Raw genomic sequence first — 17,635 nt, 5'->3', positions numbered from 1 at the left:
AGGTTTTGGGCCTGAGGGTTGTGGGGGAGTATCCTCCTCAAAAATATATTTTCTATCTGGAAATCAACTACGCTGAACAAAATGGCTATCTCAAAATTTTGATTGGATGTGTTTGGGGGAACGATCGGCGTGAGGGGGGGGGGCTAGTTGCCCTCTAATCATTTTCGACTATTAAAAAGGGCACTAGCCCTTTAATATCCAATCGAATGAGCCTGTTTTGAAGTTTCTACGACAACGTCTTCTATAAGCACTTTATATGCCCCCAGGGCATAACTCAAAACCCTTGCCCTGAGGGTTGTGGGGGAGTGTCCTCCTCAAAAATATATTTTCTACCTGGAAATCACCTACACTGAACAAAATGGCTATCTGAAAATTTTGATTGGATGTCTTTGAATTGATGGGCGTGAGGGGGATTGGGGCTAGTTACACTCCAATCACTTTCGACTATTAAAAAGGGCACTAGCTCTTTAATTTCCAATCGAAGGAGCCTGTTTTGAAGTTTCTACGACAAAGCCTTCTATAAAAACTTTATATGCCCCCAGGGCATAACTTAAAACCCTTGCCCTGAGGGTTTTGGGGGATCGTCCTCCTCAAAAATATATTTTATGTCTGGAAATCAACTACGCTGAACAAAATGGCTCTCTGAAAATTTTGATTGGATGTGTTTGAGGAAATGATGGGGATGGGGGGGAGGGGGGCTAGTTACTATCCAATCACTTTCGACGATTAAAAAGGGCACTAGCTCTTTAATTTCCAATCGAATGAGCCTGTTTTGAAGTTTCAACGACAACACTTTCTATAAAAACCTTATAGGCTCCCAGGGCATAACCTAAAACCCTTGCCCTGAAGGTTGTGGGGGAGTATCCTCCTCAAAAATATATTTTCTATCAGGAAATCAACTACGCTGAACAAAATAGCTATCTCAGAATTTTGATTGGATTTGTTTGGGGTAATGATGGGCGTGGGAGGGGGGGGGGTCAGTTGCCCTCCAATCACTTTCGACTATTAAAAAGGGAACTATCCCTTTGAATTTCCAGTCGAATGAGCCGTTTTTGGAGGTTTAGTTGCCCTCCAATCATTTTTGACTGTTAAAAAGGGCACTAGAAATCTCGATTTTTATTCGAATGAGTCCCCTTTGAAGCTTCTACGATGACCTCTTCCATATGAAGTGCCTCTGGGAAAAAAAAATATTGGAGCCGTATGGCATTTACTATAGCAACGCTACAGCGTCACCGCTGAAATCAAAACACTTGAACTTTCCAGTGTTGAAAGTCCTTGTCTTATGTTGGGTAAAGTCATCAATTACTCGACAGTGTAATTTTCGAACCATCGTCGAAATTTTCCTTCAAAACAGGGTAACTCTGCTTAGTCATGACTTGGAACACCATCTCTTGAAGCCTATTTTATATTATGACAATGCCAAACGTGGACACTATTTCCGATATCAAATCAAATCAAAATCTTCCTTTATTTCAAAACGCTTACACGGTTGGCTGGATTCTTGTTTTTTTTTCGTCAAGAAAATAGTAAATAATTAAATAAGTCTACTACTATTACTACTACTAACAACTCATCACAGCACCAAGCCGCCTGAGGCCAACACAGCTACGCACACTCCACCTCCATCCCAATCTATTCAAAGCCTACCTTTTTACACCCTCTCATGAACTTCCCATTTCCTTTAAATCTTTCTTTATGACGTCCTACCACCCCAGACGAGGAAAACCTGCTTTCTGTTTAGCCCTAGACGATTGGCCGAAAAGAACAATCTTCGGCAATCCTTCATCCGCACAACGTGCCCGAGCCATCTCAACCTTTCTTTCATAATAGCCCTAGAGAGCGATATTGAACCACATTTTTTGTACAGCCTATTGTTTGAAATACGGTCGGTCAGCCGGTTACCCAGAATAATCCTTAAGCAATTTCTCTGGAAAACATCTAGCAAATCTTCATCCGCTTTTCGGAGCGCCCATGCATCAGAAACATACTTGACAACTGTCATCACTGTAGCTTCTAATCTTCTAATCTTGCTTTGCCGACTTCTCTTCTTATTCTTCCAAACTTTTTTCAACTGTGAAAAAAACACCCTGAACCTTGGCTATTCTACTTTTGACATCTTCACTGCTCCCACCATCTTTACTAATAATACTACCAATGTAAGTGAAGCTGTCCGCCTGATCAATCTTTTCATTACCCAACTTCACCTTTTCATCTTGACTTACTCCTAGCCTTAGTGACTTAGTCTTCTTAACATTAATTTTCAACCCTATTCTAGCACCCTGAACTCGTAAAACCTCTAAAACTTCATTCATTTTGGTCACACTTTCATCTAGGATGCTTAAAGCATCAGCATAATCTAAATCCAGGAGACAATTTCCTCCCCATTTGATTCCATGGTCTCCCAATTCCTTTCCTGTGCTCCTTAAGACAAAGTCCATCAAAATAATCCATATAAAGGGGGATAGAACACAGCCCTGCTTAGATCCAGATTTAATACGAAATCAGCTGCTAACCTCATTTCCTACCTTAATTGCAGCAGTGTTATTCTCGTACATAGCACTAATCACTTTAATATATTTGTCTGGTATACCGTACAAGGATAAAACCTTTACTAAAGCTCTTCTATCAACAGAATCGAACGTTTGCTCATAATCTATAAAACTGAGGGCCAACGGTGTCTTTGGTCCAGTCTACATGTACAAAATTCAATTTTAACATTCAGTGACACGGTCAACAAAACTTACACGGTCAACAAAATTAACAAAAGGCAAAAATTTAAAGAAAATACATCTATATATAAAATTAGGCATCTAAGTTATAAAAGCAAATAAACCCAGGCACAAAATTTTTTTTCATATCTTGCAAGGGTTGTGAATACTGGTTATAGTTTTTGTATAGGTTCAACAACAGGTCTTTGCAACCTTTGTCCATAGGGGGAAAAATCCTGAGGAAGAATATCACAGAGTTTGGGATTTTTCAAGATACCCTTTCCCAACTTGAGACCAAGCTGTTGCCTTCTTTTTTCAAGGGTAACAAGTTTAAATTCTTGGAGGAGCAATATATAGGAGACTTTGGCAGATTTAGGTGCAACAAGCAGGACATGGTACTGAACTTGCTCCAATGTCTCTAACTGGTCATGAGTAAGGGAGAAATGCCATACTTGACAACAATATTCTAAGATAGGTGTAATGAAAGAAAGGTAGAGCCTTAGAAGATGCTAAACAGGAACACCATAACGAGATAGCAACTTCATAGCGGAGATACCCATATTTCAACGTTTGACGACTTCCTACTTCTTCGTCCCACTTCATATCTGACGAAATATGGAAACCTAGCAGCTTAATTACGGTCACCATCTGCTGTTGGTTTAGCGGAGGATAATAGGTTGGTTTGGTCCTTAAGAAAGAAATTAGAAGTACAACAGATTTTTCCATATTCACTACCATGTTGTTACTGGCAGCCTGGCTCTTAATTTTCTTGATGGTACCATACGGGTTGCTTTGAGTCCTTTTGGTAAATTGTAGTTAATGATAAATCATCGACGTACTTCCGTCTTTCAGGATAGGACTCTGCCAGCTTGTTCACCATGACAAGAAATAAAAGAGGACCATGAGTTGTTCCTTGTGGCACACCAAAGTAGATTTTAACCTCGGTTGAGTACGTGCTCTTATATTTAGTGCTTTGCTTTCGATCTGAGTAAAACCTGGCAATGATTGAAACTAAAGCAGGGGTGACACTATACCTTGTAAGTAACTTTTTGATGACTTTGCTGTGGTTGATCAAGTTGAAAGCTTTTTTTCAGATCTATTGGTGTGAGGTTTATCCAGTAGCTGGTGTTGTCTAGGTTCTTGAGGTTTTTGGCAAGAAGGCTTACCAAATATTGAGCTATTGAGATCTTGAGAAGACTACCAAATTACTTTGGATCCACCATGCGGATGACTTTTTCTTTAACCAGGATGAGAGGAATTGCTCGTAGACTCTGCTAAATACCGGTGTAAGAGCGAATGGCCAAACTGCAGTGAAGTCAGAGGGTGTATCTTTTTCTAGGTATTAGTGTCACATATTCTTTCTTCCATAAAGACGGGAAGTTTTCAAAAATGGTGATGTGGTCAGATAAATTTGAAGTGGTTGACTAAGTTTCTCTGGGAATGCTTTGATGATTTGTATTGGAATGTCAATTGGTGTGACACTTGTTTGTTTTAGCATTCTAAGTTTTTTGGTCAGCATTTTGGCTGTTATTATTGGAAGGTCCTGATATTCTTGAAGTGGTATCTCATTAGGGCGCAAGGGAGGTAGGGTTTGTACAATGCTTTCCAGTAGGGTGGTCCTTAGCAAATTGGAAAAAAATTACTTTTTTTTACAGGGCACAGTCTGAAATGATTCCATTTTGATTAAAATTGAATAATAAACAAACATTTTAGCATTATTTTCAATTTCAGAGGTCCCTTCTATAACTATTAGGAATTTATAAGCAAACTTTGATATAAAAAAAACACACAATAATGCCGCTTAATTAAATAATATCAAACAAGACTGTTGAGTCACTGTACACAAAACAGAAAATAAGTGATTGGTAATAGTGTTCAGCAATAGTAATAGTGCACAGTCACTAAAATGTCAAACTACACAGTTCACATATGGGCTTCAGACTGGTCCATCAGTGTCTTTTTGGTTCAATCACTGTAAGGCTGTCAGTTCTCCTTCACAACTAGCAAACAGAACTGATTTGGTTCTTCAGACATTGCGTAAAGTTTGTTATAGTCATCCATCAGTGTAACACCACGTTTGGCAATGTCATTGATTTGGCATTGTCACGTTTGGAAATTTCATTGTCATTTCTTCTCTCCCAGTGTCAACGGATTCACTGTTATTCTCTTCAGAGGTTGCTCTGATCCTGATGTTTGCAGAGCCTTAACCATATGATGTTTGGTGTTATTTGATACCTCGTCGTCAAAGAAGGCAAGGGCCACCAATTCCTCTGATAAGTACCATAGGTGTTTTATTATTTTGTTCATGGCAGTTTTTGATATTGATTCTGATATGTTCTTGTAGCTGCAGATGTCCTTGAGAATTTGGAGGTCAATGGAAGGGGCTGATGGTGCTTACAATGCCTGAAATCATGCTTTAACGTAGATCATCACAGTGAATAGACAAATATCAGCAATAGCCTTTTCTTGCTTTTTCTTGAGTTTGAACTGACTTCTTAACATCCAGATCTTTAGCGTATAGATGGCTTTTGCCATCCACCTTGCTTGATGCAGCCCAGCTGGAGCTCTGAACGAGATTCACTTAGATGGCGTGCCACTAATAAATATGATTGTCAAGCCTAAAAGTTCACAGTAATCATCACGGGATTGAAACGCTATTGTCTGCATCTCAGCAAATGCTATGATATCTGTGAAGACATGTGAAACAGCTGTAAACACGCACTCGTCTGATGAAGCAGTCTGAAAGTCTGCTCCGTCAATAAACTACCAGGTTTTCTTAAACCAGTTGAAAATTGTTATCTCTGTGCCTTTGGTAGGACCAAGGCAATCAAGAAACACTGCTTGTAAGACTTTTTCTAAGATATAATTTCGAAAAGCAAACCAAAGCATGTCCTTGTCAAGTTTTTGTTCCAGAAGGATAGAAGCACCATTTCTTGGACTGGAATTGACAGATTTGGTGTCAAAACACATGCACTTTACATTATCTGTAAAGAACCGCTGTTAAAAATTTCTTGCATAACAGGATAACTCTGCTTAATCGTGACTTGGAACACCATCTCTTGAAGCCGTTGTTTTATTGTGACAATGTAAAATGTGAACACTATATCCTAAATACCTAGATTAGAAAGAATGTTCAATTTAATCAGTTTTCTGTTTTGACACAGAATGAGCTCCAGACATTTTTTTTTTTAGCTAAGTAATGTTCAAACTGTCATTACTTGATCATATATTTGCATAAGAAATTACGATCAGCACAAATGTGTCAAGATACATCTGATCTTCTTTAAAATGTAGCCACATTGGCTTTTTCATGATAGATTAAATTAAAATGGCAGCTAAAACTATATTGACAAAACTTTGTTCTAAGAGTTGAAAGTTCTTTTCTGATGTAGTGTAAAGGCACCAATGATTTGACAGTGTAGTTTTGAAACCAATGTCAAAATTTTCCTTCAAAACAGGATAACTCTGCTTAGTCAGGACTTGGAACACCATCTCTTGAAGCCTTTGTTATATTTTGAAGATGGAAAACGTGGACACTATATCTGATATCAAATCAAATCAAAATCTCATTTATTTCAAAATGCTGACACGGTTGGGCTGATTCTTGTTTTTTTTTGTCAAGACAATAGTAAATAATTCAAAAAGTCTATGCATAAAAAGTACAATCTTCACATTCAGTGACACAGTCAAAATAAATACAATTTTCACAATGCTTACATGGTCGACAAAATTATAAAAAAAGAGTAAAATTAAAATTGCATACATCTATATATAAAATTAGGCATCTAAGTTATAAAGTCAATTAAACCCAGGCACAAAACTTTTTTTCATATTTTGCATGGGTTGCAAATATTGGCTGTATTTTTGGTATAGGTTCAGCAGCAGACCTTTGCAACCTTTGTGTACAAGGGGAAAATCCTGAGGAAGTATATTATGGAGGTTGCGATTTTTAAAGATACCCTTTCCCGACTTGAGACTAAACTGTTGCCTTCTTTTTTCAAGGGTAACAAGTTTAAATTCTTGGAGGAGTGATATATAGGGGACTTTAGGAGATTTAGATGCCACAAGCAGGGCACAATACTGAACTTCCTCCAATGTCTCCGACTGACCATGAGTAAGGGAGAAATGCCATACTTTACAACAATATTTTAAGATAGGTCTAATGAAAGAATGATACCAAATTCAACAGGAACACTATAACGAGATACCAACTTCATAGCAGAGATATCCATAGTTCCGCGTTTGACTCTGCTTCCTACTTCTTTGTCCAACTTCATATTTGAGGAAATATGGATGCCTAGCAGCTTAATTACTGTCACCATCTGCTGTTGGTGTAGTGGAGGATAATAGGTTGGATTGGTCCTTAAGAAAGAAATTGGAAGTACAGGAGATTTGTCCATATTCACTACCATGCTGTCACTGGCAGCCTGGTTTTTTATGTCCTTAATGATACCATGCGTGTTGCTTGGGGAGTCCGTGTGGCAAATATCAGTTAATGATAGATCATTGATGTACTTCCATCTTTCTAGATAGGACTCTGCCAGCTTGTTGACTATGAAAAGAAACAAAAGAGAACCAAGGGTTGTCCCGTATGGCCCTCCACGGTAGATTTGAACCTTGGTTGAGTACGCACTCTTATATTTAGTGCTTTGCTTTTGATCAAAGAGAAAGCTGGCAACAATTCGACCTAAAGCAGGTGTGATACTATACCTTATAAGTAACTTTTGATGAGTTTACTGTGGTTGATCAGGTCAAAAGCTTTTTTTCCAATCTAATCCTATAAGGTTTATCCAGTAGCCAGGGTTGTCTAGGTTCTTGAGGATTTGGTCCAGAAGGCTCACCAGATAGTGAGCTGTTGAGGTCTTGGGAAAACTACCAAATCGCTTTGGATTCACCATGCTGATGATTTTTTCCTTTAGCCAGGATGAGAGGAATTGCTTTAAGACGTTGCTAAATACCAATGTAATAGTGATCAGCCAAACTCCAGTGAAGTCATTAGGTGCGTCTTTTTTAGGTATTGGTGTCACATATCCTTTCCTCCATAAAGACGGGAAGTTGCCCAAAATGGTGATGTGGTTAAGTAAATTTGAAAGTTGTTGACTAAGTTTTTCTGGGAATACCTTCATGAATTGGATTGGGATATCAATTGGTGTGACCCTTGTTTGTTTTAGCATTCTAAATTTTTTGGTCACCATTTTCGTTGTTATTTTGGGAGGTCCTGATAGTCTGGAAGTGGCTGTGGTATCTCATCTGGGCACCAGGGAGGTAGGGTTTGTACAATGCTAGCAAGATGGGCCTTAAGTTGGTTGGTCAATTCAGTATCTGTATATACCAAGTTGAAATCAACATACCTAGTTTCTTTTCCTACAAGTTGTTTAAGTTCTTTATACCGCTGTTGTGGTTTGGATTGGAACAAATCCCTTACTTTACCTTGATAGTAGTCTTTTGCCGCCTGGCGTGTCAGTTTGCGAATTTTTTTTCTTCAAAGGAATAGCTTGCTGGCATTTCCCTTCTTTGAATAATCTTTATTTCTCAGGTATCAGCTTTTTAACATCCTTGGAAATGTATGGATGGTCCGCGGAGAAGGACTTGGTTTTTCTCTTGGGGCTGCAAAATTTTGTTAGTAGAGTATATTGAAGAATTTCTGCTTTTGAAATGGCAGCACTGGCCTTTGATACATCTATCAAACTTTCTTGAGTTACCCAGTTCCCAAACTCAAACAAACCAGTATCAGTGATCGGTTGGCTGGCTATCTTTTTCGTTGTGTAAGTTATTTTCCACCCAGGCACTACCAGAGAAATGGTAACTACCAGTCTGTGGGACTTCTGTAATATTTGGTCATATTTATAGCGATTATGTCAAGTGAGGTTCCTCCTTTTGTAGTTAGGAAATTTACAGTATTACTTAACTCAAACACCCTGTAAAAATTTTCTAGTATCAGCTCATTACCATCACCAAGAACAAACATTGCACATCCGGGCCACTTACCTGAAATGTAGTCAGCACTCAGAGGGAGCTTTTCAAGAAACCTTTTCTTCTGTTTGTAGGGCTGGCCAGGCGAGCAATAGAAAGCACAAACAGTCAAACCATTGATTCTCCTTGGAAGTCTTTTAGGTTGGATTCTTAGCCAGATTATTCCAATGTGGGATTCCAGACATGGAACATCAATAATATTTGTAGCTAACTTTTCATGGGCATAGGTTCCAACACCACTGCCTCTTTTTCCCAAGGGATGATCATCTGGTCTAAGCTTAAAATATTTATTAAAACAATTGATATTCAGAAGATTGATGTTTTGGCAGTGGACTTCTGTTACCACCAATACAGTTGACTTAAGAATGCGTGCTAGGGTTATTATTTCAACTACCTTATCTGGTTTCAAACAGTCAGCATTAGCATAAAAAAAAATTTGTTAGTGAAAATTCAACAACAAGTACATACTAGTTGTTCGCTAGTATCCGTCAATGGCAGTTCATATTTTTTGGATTTTGTGCAAATCGCAGATATTGGCGAATAACTCGCTTTTATGGTTGTTAGGTAGTTGGTTTTATTTCTTTTAATTTTTGGCTTTTATTGATACATCGTTTCGTTTCGCGCTGAAGAAGAGAGGCGTTTGTCCTCTCGAAATATTCGCTTCGTTTTTTCAGTATCTTCATTTGGCCTATAAAAACCCCATTTTTGCTCGTTTTTCTTTCGTGAAAATAAAATGCTTTAGTAAAATTATTTTATTGAAACTACAAAAGAAAATTATGGAAAAGAGGTCACCCTGAATACATTATATTAAATACCTAACCTAATCAGCCCTATATATTAGATATTTAATTAAAATATACCTACATCGTAGTTTTTCTCACTGAGACTAAGCTTTTTCTCTTATCGTATATTGGCAAAACAATGAATTGTTTTGATTGTCAGGGTTCCCCTCCCCCCACCCCATAAAAATTTAAAGATACACATAGTGACTTGTAAAGACTTCTTTGAAGTTTATGAACAATAAAATATGATATGAAAGGGAATAACACAAATTTGTCGCCCCCCCCGTCTGTTATTAAGTCCAAGAACAAATGGTTTGTTCACCACATTAATTCTATCGAATCGAATGAAAAATCTCAAGGTTGGATATAAAATATTAGTTTGGCTATAAGTGTTTTTGGGATCGTGAAACTTACTCTGGAGATCTGAGAAAAATTGGTTTAACCATATTTTTTCGGAGACTATTAGCTATGGCTCAGTGGAAAAACTACGTTGTAGGTATATTTTAATTAAATATTTGATATAGAGCTGGTATTTTCTTAGGATAGGACATGTTAGATATTTGATATAATGCGTTCTGGACGGCCTGCTTTCCTTATTGCTTTAACTTAGTTTTGATAAAAAAATTCGAAAGTATTATATTGTCGTCATATTTTGGTATATTTATATATCATTAACCTAAGTTCACTTCTAGAGTGTGTTCGGGATGCTATATAAGTACCATGTGCACTATAAATTTTTTCAATAGCCTTAAAAAATATAAAAAAAATTAGATAAAAATTCAGTTTCACGCTAATTCAATTTTCAAGGAAGTATGTAACTGAAGGAGTGTCCAAGTTGAAATTTTTGAAACAGCAGGATGAGCGTCTGAGAAATTATTAAGATATTAGAACCCACAATAATGATAGTGACCAAGCACAGCCTTGGAACATTGATTTTTGGAAAGGTGCGGCTGACGTAATGGGAGTTTCCGAAAAAATTGTCTTACATGTATGTAAGGGTTGTTGTCTGTATATACTTGTATATCTTAATCTTATAACAATTTGTTGAGTTTCTGTTTAAATTGGAAAACAGTCGAGTATTTTGTTTTTAAAATTTGTTGGCTATTCAGTTTTGGCTTCTATTGAAGATTGGTCACTTAAACATTATGCGGTACCCACCGCTATATACTGTAAAAAGAAACCAGACAAACGGTTATTTGCTAGAAAAATTGTTCGCAAAGCGTGATTTGTTATTGCGTTTACAATATTTAAAATGTTGTTTTTTTGGGGTTTAGGGGGGTTGAGGTACCTAGGTTAGGTTAGGTTACGTATTTAATATATGCTTTGCTTTACTACCCACTCCTACTTTACAAATATATAGCCCAAATTTGTTTCTAAACTACTATATGTTCATACTATTTTATTTTATTTCATTAGCATTAACCAAACTTGACTTATTTCGTGGATAGCGTATAATGCATAAGCACCAAAGATTGTAACTCAGAAAATGGCCCTTAGTAATACATCCCTTTCCTATGAATGTACAAAAAAAAATCAAACCCTTGTATACTACATTCTTTGTCTTGTAAATGAAGATACATGAACAAAGTTTCATAAACTTTTCTAGTAATGTTTATGTTAACGAACAAGTGAAGAAGAACTTGAGGAACAGACTGCATTTAAATAAGAAATTCTTGAATTTCTTCTAGAATAAAAAGTTCAGAAAAAAGAAATGCTAACATTGAAACAAAAACCATATATTGGCTTGAATACAGCAATGATAAGGAAGAAAAAATATTCTTATGTTCTTTAAATTATTACGGACAAACTATATATAAACATCTTTTAATTTATGTATAACCTAAATGTAGCCAACCACTCGGCAATTGAAAAATTGTTTATATACACTCAAAGAAAGCTCAGGTTACATCGACAGTTGACAAACTTGCCAGGCTGTTATATGAAATAGCATAACCAGTTTGGCATTCACAATCAAGGGGTTCACTCACTGCCATTTGAAAAGAGAATAAAATCCAATGCTCCTTTTTCTTCAAATTCGGACATGTTACCACCTTGAAAGAAAAAGGGACGGGGATAAATATTTCTAGTGTTTTTACGAGTTTAGGATTTTCAATACCCGCATTGAGAACATTTCCCCCCAAATTCACATCTCCAGTAGATCTCCATTTTTTTGTGTTTTTCAAATTTTGAGTTCTATTTTTAATCTAGTTTTATTTACAAAATCCTTTTTTTAGTTTATTAGTATTTATGATGGTTTTACTTATTTTCAAAGATTTTGACTTGTTTTAACCTTTTGACTCGCAACATGAATTTTATTAGCTTCTGATAGTCACTTATCAATAAATTATTTTCATTTATTGGTAATTTTTTTCCTTTGCCAGATGAATTTCTCCTAAAAGAGATCATACTCAGGGCCCAATGTAGATTAAAAACAAACTAAAATGTTCTACTGTGATGAGAAATTTTTATATATTAATTACCTGACAATCTATTCTCCATCATTGCACTTCTGAGCATTATCTTGACCCTTCCAACTACGCTGAATCGACTTATAAAATGTGCTAAAGCACCTTCCTCTAGTTGTTTTTCTGGTTAATCACTTTGGATTTGTCAAAGTTAAAGGCAGGAACGAGGCCCCAATTGAAGATAAGGAAAGATTTAAAAAGAGATGGGCAGAACATTTTAAGAATCTGCTAAGACGTGAAAGAGTTACAAAAAATGATGTAGAAAATAATTGAAAAAAGTAGTGACACTGAATGTGAATGAATATTTATTTTTTGAGGAAAAATTAGTGTTAGTGCTAAAAGGGTGGAAAAATGATAACAGGGCAGCAGCTCATAGTTTGGTAAATGAGCTTTTTAAGTAAGGTGGTTTTAAGGTTAGAAGTAAGTTAATAAAGATTATGAATATGATTTTTCGTAACAAAGAAGAAGTACTTAACAATTTTAGGAAAGTTCTAATTAAGCCCCTCTATAAGCTAGGTAATAAAAGTGGGTGCGGAAATTATTTATTGGCCTGTTTTCTGTGTAAGAGCAAATCACTATGAACACAGTCCTTATCGGCTAACCAAAAACCAGGTCGTCTCCAAATGGATTGGGAAGATGTCGTAAGGAAAGATATAAAGAAAATTGGAGCTTCTGGAGAGATTGTGAATAGAGAGGCTTTAAATAAACTGGTACGGACGAGGTGAGTTTGTAGATGTGTTGAGCTCAGGTGCTTCCGTGCTGCAGTGAGTTCTTAGAAGCAGCAACAGAGGGTGTTGACCTTTAGAATAATCTTTAAATCATAAAGTAAAACCGTAAAATATAGTTCTACTGCTCAAATATATAGTTGTACTGCTGAAATGAGGTATAGCAAAGGTTGATTGAACCTCATGCCCTTGCTCAATCTCAATTTGCAAGGTTTTAATGATCTTTGAATATATTTCTTAAATTTAGGTAAAACTGTTAATAGCCTGTCGCTTGAAATTCCTTTGAAGCATCAGGAAATGTATTTCGAAGCTTAACCCAATATAAAAGACATAAAAAAAAAAAAAAAATCAAGGTTAAGGTAAAAAAAAACATTTTTTAAGCATTGAAGTGGGTTCTAAATTCTAGAAATCTGAAGCGAGTTGACATAGTTGAGTGGCAGTTCCTTCCAAGGGCACATTGGTGCCCCTGGATTCAAATGTGAATGTTTCATATGCCCAATTAGACTACTTTGTCACATAACAAGAAACCCCTGAACTAGAATTTTACCCTTTAGAGTTCATAAGATGATACCTATATCCTTCGTATTCTATGAATCCTATAAGTCCATAGCTTCCCAGTTTTGGAGTTGTAGGAGGATATCTAATCATATAGCCATACCCATCCTACGTAAATGAGTTCATACTTTCATGGCCTAATTCAAAATCTTTTAATTATTTTTGTAAGAAGAAACATGCTAAATTTAATAATTTAGGACAAGTGGACCCTTCTGGAAAAATTTTCTGAAATTTTTTGACCAGGAAACTTGTTAAACACTATTATTTCTTTTTTTTTCAATAAATCAATCTGAAAAACTGCAAGGATGAATTGAAATTTGGAAACATGAAACAATGAATTTAAGAATCTCCGTGCGACTTGTCGAACAGTATTATCACTACAAGATTATTTCGACAAAATTATAGATATGAATCAAGTGATTTCCGGTTCAACTAAGATAAAAAGACAATTTTGTGTGTTTAAAGGATTAAACTGTCTTGGTTTTAATCCCCTCTCAGGCACAAGTGTTCAAGGTCAAGTTCATTCTGAAATTGACCTTCATTCCGAAAGTGTTGTCATAGAAACTAAAAAAGGCCTCATTCGATTGGAAATCGAAAGGCCTAGTGCCCTTTTTAATAGTGAAAATTGATTGGAAGGCTTGAAATTTTAATATTAAAGATCATTGTGGGTATAATGTATTACTTTTTTGTTGAGATAAGATATAGATAAGATAAGATATTTATTTCAAAAAGATCACTATCACAAGCCCACAAAGGGCCGAATTCGGACTTTGGAGTCGACAATATAAATGATTGCACTAAAACTGGCAAAAATGAAACAACAACAAAGAAATAGAAAAATCATAATGAACAATCATTTAACAGTCAATAATTAAAACTGTAAAAAGTCAATGAAAAAGTTAAAAAGATAAAAACTGATCAAACTAAACTTACACAAATACGAATCGGAAAAAGAATTATAACGGACATAAAAAAAAGGGAGGGGGGGGGAATAAACGCATATGCACAGAAAAAAAAGAGCGAGACATAAATGCATATGCATTAAAAGAGACACTAAGAAAGTGTCAATAATCCAACTACAGTAAGTTAATAAAAGAATTAAAAAATAAAAACTGGTCAAGACGGGGGGGAGAGACAAAAAAAAAGAAAAAAAGAAACTATTGGGACTTTTTATTCATTTTTCCTGTAATAACGGGGACAAAAGCTCTTTCATATCTTGAAGTAACGCAGTGAATGGGGGACAAAACAGGGATGGGATCAGAAACAGCTCGAGGCGGCCGCAATCTGGATGGGGAGTGACGTTTGGGGAAAATACTTGCCGTCCGAGGGTTTGTTATGGTATTTTTTGCAAAACGGAGGCACAAATTATTTCTTCGTCTCTCGAGGGTCTCTAGGTTTGAAATATTTAACAAATACAAATACAGTATCTTGCTCTCTTTAAAAATAATTCTTAGAGCTCTCTTTTGGACATTTTCAATTTTTTGTGTTGCTTCATTAGAGAGGCCAGGGTGCCACACAGGACAAGCCTACTCTAATATGGGACGCACAAATGTGACAGAGGTTTCAGGAGGTATAGGAGCAAGAAAAAGGGGAGGGGATTTAAGGAAACTTACTGAGACTATTGCGGATTTAGAAGGGTTAACAGTCATGTCAAGGGAAGAGGCCTCACAGGCAATATCTTGGAGTAATCCCATTGGGTTGCTAAAGATGTTTTTATGACATATCTCTAAAACTGTCAAGTCATCGACAAATTTCCATCTATTGTCGTAAAGGGTTGAAAGGTTATTAATCATAAGTGAAAAAAGGAGAGGGCCTAGAATAGTCCCCTGAGGAATGCCATTAAATATGGGGAGATTATCTGAGAAAAAATTTAAATATTTAACTGCTTGAGATCTATTAGAAAGAAAAGAGGCAACAAGCTTAACAAGGAAAGTTTCAATGTGGAATTCATTTATAAGTTTATCTATGAGTAAATTGTGGTTAATCAAATCGAAAGCTTTTTGAAGATAAATAGAAATTAGATTAAGCCATGTGTTAGGTTTTTCAAGTAATTTACCCATGGTATCAACATGATGGATCAGGTAATGAGAGGTTGACGTGGATTTGAGATTACCAAACTGTCTAAGATCAATGAGGGGGAGGACTTTCATCTTAAGCCAGTCTGCGAGAAAACTTTCATACAGTTTTGAAAAAATCGAGGTGAGGGTAATAGGACGAATGCCATCAAAACCAGGCTTCCCATTTTTCTTTTTGATTGGGGTAATAAAGCCTTGTTTCCAATATTGAGGGAACTGTCCAGATTCGGTAATTTCATTGAACAGGGTGGATAGGGGTTTTGAGAGGTAATCACTGAAAGCTTTAATCAGAGGAACAGGAATATCTAAAGGGCAAATGCTTGATCGTTTTAGCTTTTCAATTTTTTTTACAACATCAAGTGGAGAAATATGTGGGAGTGAAAAAGGAACAGGAATATCTGGAAATTCGTAAGATAGGGGTGGGAGACTCTGGACAATAGAAGCCAAAAACTTATTGAGGTTATTAGCTGTGGTCTTTAGAGGTTCATTGATATTAAAATTTAGTCGTTCTTGACTCTTGCCGGTAAGTTTTTTTAATTTCAGAGTACCAGTTCTTTGGTTTATCATGGCACAAGTATTTAATTTTATTTTTATAATAGGCTCGGGCAGCTTTTCTAATTTGACTTTTTAATTCCTTTCTTAACTTATTTGCTTCAGCTAAATTACCCCTCTTAAATAAGCTTATTTTCGTACGGATTAATATTTTTATGTGATTATTTATGTAAGTTTTATCACTGGAGCAATTTTTGATTTTTTTTTTCTGGGAAACATAATAAGTAGGAATCAATTACTTTTTTTTGAAAAATGAAAATTTTTTCACCAAGATTATTAGTATTATAAAGATCTGACCAACTTTCACTTGTCAGCCATGATCCAAAAGAAAGAAGTTCTGTGTCACTGAGGGGACAGCAAACCCCAATTGAGGTAGTAAAGGAATGTTCAATGGCTGAGGAGGGAGAAAAAAGAAGACAATAGTGGTAACTGCCTCCTAGTGGTGGCAGTGCTTGCGGGGAGTTATAAAACTTACTCATATTTGAACAAATAACATCCAGAGAGGTTTTACCTTTTGTTGTAGATATTTTAACCAGTTGTTTAATATTAAGAGAGGTGCAGATGGAGTTTATCCTCAGGTCATTCGCATCGCCAAGTAAGCAAATACCAGCGTTCGGATACTTTGATAACACAAAGTCAGCACTTATAAGAAATTGTTGGATAAATTTGCGTTTCTGGTCAATACATTGGTTAGGGGAATGATAAAAGACGGCGGTTACAATTTAATTGAAAGAGCGGGGAAGTACTTTCGGTCGAAGGCTCAGCCATAGAATTTCATCATAATCTGATAAGTTGGGGATGGGGATGAGCTTAGGTTGGAGGTTATCTCGGACAAAAAATAATATACCACCCCCTTTTTTCCCGAGAGGGTGATCGGGAGGGCGAAGTTTTATAAACTGAGTATAATTGCTAATTTTTAGGAAATCTGAGTTCTGGGACTGAACCTCTGTCACAGCAATAATATTAATTTTATGAATTTCAGAGATACCCTCGAGTTCGGTAATTTTTTCAAAATTCAGGCTCTCAGCATTGGTAAGTAGGAAAGTTGGAAATTTAAACCGATTTGGGTATTGGGATGTTTTTTCAATTCGGGATGGAGTTATTTGGGGTTGAAGTTTATGAGAAGGGTGCTGTGGGTAAGGGTGTGGTTTTGAGGCATTATTAAAAGGCGGGACTGGACCGGGCTTGAGAGAAAAGGAGGACAGCGAACAAATTATGGGAATATTATTAAGTTGGGATGGAACTGCGGTGGAATTCGTCTTACTATTTGAAGTTTTAGAAATTTTGCATGGATGTGTTACCTGTGGATCATTCTGCCTGCTTACTCTTAAACCAGAGTCATACTGGTAGGGTAGCCAGGGGGGATAAAGTGCAAGGGAAGGGAGAAAGGTTTCCTGGTGATCTGGGAGTAAGTCAAATTGGGAGTGATCTTTATATGGGGGTTGGGGGGGGGGCAAGATGATGCTGAGGGAGGGAAGTACGGCGGGGGGTGTCTGAGAGGGGAGGGGTTGGGTTTGTTTCGGCAAATAACGGGTGGAGTCCAGAACTGGTCGGTAACTTCTTGGACGCACGGAGAAGAACGGAGTCGAAAGGAAGGGGATTTTTGGGAGGAAAATGAGTAAGGGGGGTTTGGGGATGGTCCGAATTGAGTAAAGTGATTGTGGGGGTTGGACTGACTGGGCAGGCGTAAGTAAATGGGGCGGAGGATTGTTTCGAGGGATGGGTTCCTGAGGTATACTGCGCTGTATCGGGTATGCAGGGGGATAAGAACGAAAGTTGAATGGAACACGATCTAGGGGG

At 36.8% G+C, this 17,635-nt stretch overlaps 1 protein-coding gene across 3 annotated transcripts in view; it reads right to left on the bottom strand.

Annotated features, from left to right (window-relative positions):
* Window positions 1–17,635, bottom strand: part of LOC148943971 (uncharacterized) — a 59,879-nt gene that overhangs the window by 34,734 nt on the left and 7,510 nt on the right. The window contains exon 2 of one of the 3 annotated variants that reach the window (XR_016143010.1): window positions 10,937–11,514. The exons of the other annotated variants lie outside the window; for them this stretch is intronic. The gene's annotated coding sequence lies outside the window, so the exon portion shown is untranslated. Of the gene's footprint in view, window positions 1–10,936; window positions 11,515–17,635 lie in introns of those variants that run through there. 3 annotated transcript variants of the gene reach the window in all.

The sequence above is a fragment of the Artemia sp. Qi Xiang Cuo genome, chromosome 15, assembly GCF_049724085.1.
Source record: "Artemia sp. Qi Xiang Cuo chromosome 15, ASM4972408v1, whole genome shotgun sequence".
In the NCBI taxonomy this organism is placed as follows: domain Eukaryota; kingdom Metazoa; phylum Arthropoda; class Branchiopoda; order Anostraca; family Artemiidae; genus Artemia; species Artemia sp. Qi Xiang Cuo.
Note: the sequence above shows the minus strand (reverse complement) of the source record. Positions and strands in the feature narration are given on the sequence as shown.